Source organism: Prosopis cineraria, unplaced genomic scaffold (assembly GCF_029017545.1).
Source record: "Prosopis cineraria cultivar Desert tree isolate PC_DT_omini unplaced genomic scaffold, ASM2901754v1 PC7, whole genome shotgun sequence".
In the NCBI taxonomy this organism is placed as follows: Eukaryota; Viridiplantae; Streptophyta; class Magnoliopsida; order Fabales; family Fabaceae; genus Prosopis; species Prosopis cineraria.
This window is the reverse complement of record NW_026555338.1, coordinates 26,176,963-26,184,987: the sequence shown is the minus strand read 5'-3', so window position 1 is coordinate 26,184,987 and position 8,025 is coordinate 26,176,963. Positions and strand designations below refer to the sequence as shown.

The 8,025-nt window shown below is 35.7% G+C and overlaps 1 pseudogene; it reads left to right on the top strand.

Moving 5' to 3' along the window:
* LOC129316006 (CO(2)-response secreted protease-like) lies at positions 1–7,247 on the top strand (annotated as a pseudogene).
* The last annotated feature ends 778 nt before the right edge of the window (positions 7,248–8,025 follow it).

Below are 8,025 nucleotides of genomic sequence, written 5' to 3'. Positions count from 1 at the left end.
GATCTCTCTCTCTCTCTCTCTCTCTCTCTCAGCACATAATCTTCAATAATGGCTTGGATTCTGCAAGTCCTTCATTTCCTCCTCCTTGTACCTTTTCTTCTTTTCTGTTCTTCATTAGCCTTCTCACATCAAATTCCTAAGGTCCGTGAATCTTTCTCTCTCTTCTTCATTTTCATTGCTCCTTGCATGCATTTGAGTCCTCTCTGGTCAATGGACAACTGCCATGTAAAAGAGAGAGAGCAAAAAGCAAAAATAACAAAAACAAAGAAGGAAAAGCCTCAATTGAACTATTCGATGAGGTTCTCCCTCTCATACTGATGTTGTCTTCAGGTCAAACGCTCATGTTGTGATCTTCTGATACATACAAAGTATGCCTACTTTGTTTTGTGTGTATTTGGAAAGAACAAAACTAGAAAATCAGGAGAGAAGTCTGACCCTTGTTTCTTGTTTGGCGATTCATTGCCTTTTATCATTATTTCTTACTCTAATTAAGACCACTTAAGCTTTGTATACTCTGTTTTGTGTAGCCTTATGTTGTTTACATGGGAAGTTCAGCATCAAACAGCAATGCCTTAGATTCCAAGATTGCGGAATCTGCTAATTTGCAGCTATTGTCATCTATTATTCCAAGGTTTTTTCATATACCTTACAACAAGTAATTCTTTATAGATTCAGGTCACAAATATCTTAAAATGAATTAATATTTTTATTTCAGTCTTCAGTAGATATATTTAATCACAATTTAGACATTTCATTAATGTTAAGAGTATAATAATAAAGCATCACACCACTCAATAAAGATTGGTAGTAAAGATGACTCATTTAAAATGAAACCCATGGAAATTTTGAAAGGATTAAATAGACACATACAAACTTATTAAAAGCAGGTCACAGTCACAACCTGATAAGAGTTTTTTTTTTTTTTTTTTTTACATCCTAACATATTTATTCATTATTAAACTTAAATCATAATAATTATTGAAATCAGTTCAACTAATACATTATTGTGCCTTTTAACTTTAACTTTTCACAGGGGAGAGAGTGAGAGGATAGCTCTAATCCACCATTACAGTCATGCTTTCAGTGGATTCTCGGCCATGCTTACAGAGAGTGAAGCTTCTGCCTTGTCTGGTGCTTCTCTTGTCTTATCTGCTTCCTCCTTTTCCTCTTGTTTTCTTCCAATTTTTTAAATATCTTTGGTAAATCATTTAAGTCATTGTTAATCATTTCCTACTTTGAGGTCCTTAATTATTTGAATTTCCCACCACAAAGACAAAAGCTCACTAATGGTATCATTTTTGCTTAAACCAAAATCTTTCTTTCTTCCATGGATATGAATTATGTTGTCTCTTAGTCACTCCATACAGATAATTGATTTGTTCACCAAGCCTACGCCTAGTACATTAAATTAAATAACTAGACTAAATTAAATTTAAATATATTTTAATATATGTATGTATAAGATTTAGATTTAGTATTTATTATTTTGTATTCTCACGAACTAATTGTGGTTGAGTAACTTTCAAAACAGAGCATCATGGTGTAGTGTCAGTGTTTCCAGATCCGGTTCTTCAGTTACATACGACAAGATCCTGGGACTTTTTGGAGTCAGATTTGGGTATGATGCCACGTGGCATCATCCCACACCAACACTTTTCAAGCGATGTTATTATTGGTGTTATAGACACTGGTATGTGATAACTTTCGTTCAACCTAATTTCTAGAGTAAATTTTGTTCATTTTCTTGTACACTTGTCTAGATCATTACGCTCCTTTTCTTTTGTTTTTCCCCCTTATAGCATCATACCCAAAAGATGGTAATGTCCCAGAAATTAATTCAACAAATAAACTAACATGAAAAACAAATTTTCACACTAACTATATTCATTTTTCAAGAGCTAAAGTTTAAACTCTTGAAATGAAACATCCTAGTGTCACCGTCACATCAGCTACAGCCTCACCTTGACATCAACAATTCAATCTACGCATGATAGTTACGTAAAATACAATGACAGCATGGAAGGCCTCATAGGGGCTGTGTCATAGGAGTGTAATCTGTAAAGGTGGATGGGGATGCATTTCACATGTCATGATGTCAATGCAGTTCTCATAAATGGCCTAAAGGAGTTTTGAAGGGACACCTCATCATGTGATGGTGAAGGTTAGTGAGTCACACTTACCTGTACAAAATAGTATCAAAATATATTATATGGGAAATCATACCAATCATAAGTCAAAAACAGTATAACCCGTTCTTTAGATTTTATGCAATGCAATATATAATGTAAGAGCAAACTGGTGGTCAAGGCATCTACATCGAACAACAATGACAGTTCAAGCAGAATAGAATTCTGCTCACATGGGACTATCAATGACCTAGCTAGTAAACAATTAATGACCATCCATTGTGGCCCTCATCCAGCTGTTTTGATTGCTACCTTCCCCCGTGTTTATCAATCATTATTTGTTGCACATAATCCATCAATCTTCAAAGCAGAGGATAAGATGCTCCCTTCCTGGTTGCACGTTCTTCTACAAGTGGTGACATTGATGGGGTAAAGATGTGATCTGTCTATGTCAATCAAATTAATTGAAACCAAAAGATTAAAACAAAAAGAAAGAAAAGAAAAGAAGTTATGGAAATACTTGTATTAGAATTCTAGAGGGAACAATAAAATACAAACGATAAGTAGCAACTGGAACTTTAGATTGGTGCTACCATAAAAATAAAACCTCCTTTCTTCCAAAAAAGTTGTAATGCAAAAGGAAGCAGAATCAAATTATCATGCCTAATAACGTAGATGGAAAGAGAAATAAATGGAAAACAATTTTTCGAGTTGACACAACCTCTTGGTGCCGGGGAAAGCATGTGGAATGAGGATTCCGCATGAACCAATGGGAGATGACAATAAAGTGGTGATCAGCATCCTAGACACACGTTATAGTCTTTATTGTTTTCATACTGAGGTTACATGCAAGGGCTAACCATAAAATCACCGAAGAGATGAGGTTTCTCAGTATCTTCTTTTTGTTTTGAAAGAAAAAAGATGATAATAATCAGGAGACAGATAGATTGTCCCAACTAGAAGGCAACATATGTCACAACTTGTGGATGCCGACTAAAAACAGGGAATTACCAGCTAAATTCAAACCCCATATATTTTGTATATGCAACTCGATCTGAGTAATTGAGGAAGATCAGATTCTTCGCTACTTTTGCGATGAGTAGTATGTCCCTAGTACAAAATTTGTGACTGATGATGGCAGATTCATACAAACTACATTTGTTCCAGAATACTTTTTGCAACCAAATCATGTCATTGCCCTGCTCTTCCCAATCTCATTTTCTGCCAACAGTGAAGGCCAACAAATTATATGTATAAATCAGAGAATACAGGAAGCTATTTAGAGGGAAGGAAGAGCAAAATCTACGGCACATTATATAGTTCACAATTAAAAAGATCAAGAGTGAAAGCATGTAATTAGAACCCAGCCTTCATATTTAGTCATCAAAGCAATTTCCTCACTTTGAAACTCCAAAAACTATAACTTTCACCTATTTTAATAATGAGACCTTAATTAGAAAGCAATTGCATGCGATGTATTATAAACAAGTTGCTTAAAGATTATTGATTCAAGTTTTTGTTTATTCTTTTCCGAAGGGATATGGCCAGAATCTCCAAGCTTTAATGATGAGGGTCTTGGGGAAATCCCTTATAGATGGAAAGGTGTTTGCATGCAGGGTCGTGATTTCAAGCTATCCAATTGCAACAGGTGACCATTCCTTCTCCTATGAAGTTTTCAATGAGAAGTTTGTATCTAGTTTAAATACACTTAAAAAACATAGGATGATTATATTCAAACTGGTCCTGTAAAAACTCAATTATCTCAGTAAAAATGCAGGAAATTGATAGGAGCAAGATACTATAATCTGCAAATCACATTCGGTGGCAACAAGACTCATGGTGACAAGGGCTCACCAAGAGACTCTGTTGGCCACGGGACTCACACTGCATCAACCGCAGCTGGAACCCAAGTCAACAATGCTAGTTATTATGGTTTAGCACAAGGAACAGCAAGAGGTGGCTCTCCTTCCACTAGAATTGCTACTTACAAGGCCTGCTCAGAAGAAGGCTGCTCAGGTGCCACTATATTGAAGGCTATGGATGATGCTGTTAAAGATGGAGTAGATATAATCTCAATCTCCATTGGAATTAGTTCTCTGTTTCAATCAGATTTTCTGAATGATCCCATAGCCATTGGAGCCTTTCATGCAGAAGAAAAGGGTGTCATGGTGGTGTGCTCTGCAGGGAATGATGGTCCTGATCCTTACACAGTTGTAAACACAGCTCCATGGATATTAACAGCTGCAGCTTCTAATATTGATAGGAGCTTCCAATCAAGTGTTCTCCTTGGAAATGGGAAAACTTTTAAAGTAGGTTTCTTGATTTTTGATACAAAGCAGAAAGAAAATTGTGGTAAATTTCTTAGCGTAGTTTTCATTTATGGGAAATCTAATTTTTCCCTATGATTGTGTTGGTAGGGCTCAGGGATTAACTTCTCAAACCTCACTCATTCAAATTTCTATCCACTTGTTTTTGGGGAGAGTGTGGCTGCTAGATTTACCCCTGCATCAGAAGCAAGGTACGTGATTTTGACAAAGTTTTAAGTTTTACTACTAGGCTCTCTAATTTTTTTTTCCCTTCCAAAAAAACACCAAGACATTTTTTACAACTGAATATTACAGTATTTGCTCATTCAAAAAATTCTTCCGCATGTAATAATACTACTGAAAAAAAAATGATAAAAAAGAACCAATAATTCCAGTTTGGTTTCTTTTTTTTCTTTTGGTTTGAAAAACCTCCCATCGCATTATTGTTACCTAATCAGTTATAAAAGGCATCAAGCAATATTTACAACTTTATGCTATAGAGTTACGGCATGAAGTTGTAAGCATTGCTTAATATCTCATTTTTGCTGCTCAAGTGTCACGTTGTCAAGAGCTGAAAATAATTCACATCTCACTCAAAGGAAGACCCATTTAATACCATTGTCCCAGTTTGTACACGTTGTTAATGTAGCAGTAGGCAGTAGCACTGATACCGACAACACATAAGTGGTTGTTCTAAATATTAAATCCTAGTTTTTACACGTTGCAAATGCTAGGAAGCTATAATGCAGTAATTCGAACATAAGGAAATATGTTCTTTTATCAATGAACGCAGGAATTGTTATCCTGGATCACTGGATTACAGTAAAGTTGCTGGCAAGATTGTGATTTGCATTGCTGATGATCCAGCTGTTTCAAGACGAATCAAGAAGCTAGTTTTACAAGATGCAAGGGCCACGGGGATGATACTAATTGACGAGGACAAGAAGGATATTCCTTTTGATGCAGGCATTTTTCCGTACACAAATGTTGGTGATCTTGAAGGGAATCAGATTCTAAATACATTAACTCTACCAAGTAAGCATCCCCAACCATAGAATTCTGTCTAGTGCCACTGCCTATGATTCATGTGGCTTCATTTTCCCAGCCAAACATTCTCTGAATTATTTTTTTTCCAAAATAAATTAAGACTTCCAACAATTGGAGGAAAAAAAAAAAATAAATAAAAAGCTAAGCAAAAAATGAGCCTTTCCTGCCTGCATCCATGACAGGAACCCAACTGCAACAATTCTTCCAACAGCAGAAGTTGCTAGGTATAAACCTTCACCAATTGTTGCATCTTTTTCATCAAGAGGTCCTTCAATCCTTACAGAAAACATACTCAAGGTAATTTTCTTCCCCAAGGCCCTACATGAAATTTATGCAAGGTAACACAATCTTACACACTATTTGTGGCAAATGTTTTCCTCAGCCAGACATTATGGCTCCAGGAATTGGCATTCTAGCTGCCATGATACCCATAAGCACTGAACCAGGAAGTGTTCCGGCAGGGAAAAAACCATCCCTATTTGGCATCAAATCTGGTACTTCTATGGCTTGCCCACATGTGACAGGTGCTGCAGCATTAATCAAATCAGTACACAAAAGATGGAGTCCTTCAATGATCAAGTCAGCCCTAATGACAACAGGTTCAATAACTAATGTACTGCTTATTCTTTAATCCTGAAACATCTCTCTCTCGAAGAATGAAAACAGAAAGAAAAAGATGTTGAAGATTATGCAGGATTGGATTAAAAAAGTTGTAAAAAGAAATAAATACAAGAGGTCATGCTCTATGGAAAATGGGAATTAGACTTAATCATAAAACAAATACCCAGCTCAGCCCAGTAAAGTCTTGTTTTTTTTTTTTTTTCCTTTTCAAAATGATCAATCTCTGATTAGGTCTAAAATTGAGAAGTGATACTTATGCCGTTCTCTCCATTTCTTATTTTTAGCAACAACCTATAACAACATGAGGAAGTCTTTGACCAACAGCTCAAACGACTATGCCAACCCACATGAAATGGGAGCTGGGGAAATTAGCCCACTCAAAGCTCTCTATCCTGGTTTAGTCTTTGAAACGGACACGGAAGACTACCTCCAATTCCTTTGTTATCAGGGCTATTCACAGAAAAGCATTAGGTCAATGTCTAAGACTAATTTCAGCTGCCCAAAGAACTCCAGTAAAGACCTTATATCCAACATAAACTACCCATCAATCTCTATAAAACAGCTCAGAAGGAACCAGAAAGCCAAAGTAATCATCAGAACAGTTACCAATGTGGGACCCCTCAATGCCACATATATAGCTAAGGTGCGTGCACCAGAGGGATTGATTGTCAAGGTGCTTCCCAGTAAGCTTGTTTTCTCTGAGAGTGTAAAGAAGCTGTCTTATGAAGTCTCATTTGATGGGAAGGAGACCCATGGAGGCTACAATTTTGGATCTCTAGCATGGCTTGACGGTCGGCATTATGTTCATACGGTATTTGCTGTCAATGTTCAATAACTTGGCACTGCTGTCTTAGTTCAGGTTATGTTAATGGACGGACATACACACAGACACACATACAGGATATTGACCAAATTCATTAACATACATATGATGTATTGATTCTTGTTTGTTTTTCTCTAGTTATGTTATGGATTGGAACAACCTTTTTTCCATTCCCTAAGAATCAGAACTATGCTACTTAATTTGTCGAGATATTTTTAACAAGAAGCTTGTGTATTGTAATGGGCTCTTCATTAGTTTTGAAGAGAGTTGAGTGTGTCCTGTGTGATGGGCTAAAATTGTGTCCATGGTTTTTCTATGGTGCTACCCATGTGGTCTTTTTAAGTGATCTGATTTGAGTTTGTAATTGTCTTCTGTTTAAGAATATCTGTCATACTTCTGTACTCACTCACTACTGAATTCACTTTGAAAAATATATATATATATGATGATGTCAAGAAGAATAATGAATAAATTTTATCAGGTTAAAATAGTAACTTGGTCTTATAAGTTTATCAATTCATTCGTAATCATTGAGTAGATCAGGGCAAGGACCAATACTTGTGATAATTTTGAAACCAAGGAATTATTTTGAAATGCTTCAAACTTGGCATCTCAACCATTGTATTGAATTTGAATGGCTCAAATTCAATATCTTATAAAATTATTATTGAAGTATTCAATTATAAAACACAAATAAATAAAACCAAAATGTTAAAATCTAAGATAAACAATTCAGAACTGCAATGGAGAAAAAAATCCTTTTATTAAATATTAAATATAAATCATTCAAATTTAATCCAATGGTTGAAACAATAAAACCGAGATTAAAATGGTGTTATTTCGGTATCTCAGCTTTATGCATTTCAAACTAGTCTCTTACGTTTGAAACATTTCAAATTCATCTCAAACTCGTCTCTCACGCATTGTGTATAGCACATCAGCAAAGTACCAGAATTTGAGACAAATTTAAAATTTCAGGTACGAAACACTTCAAACTTGGGGGATGAATTTAAGCATTTTGCCACGAGGCTAGTCTTTTGACCTATACGGCACTTAGACAATCTTCACTGAAAGTTGCTAAATAAGCCTAACTCGTATGAAA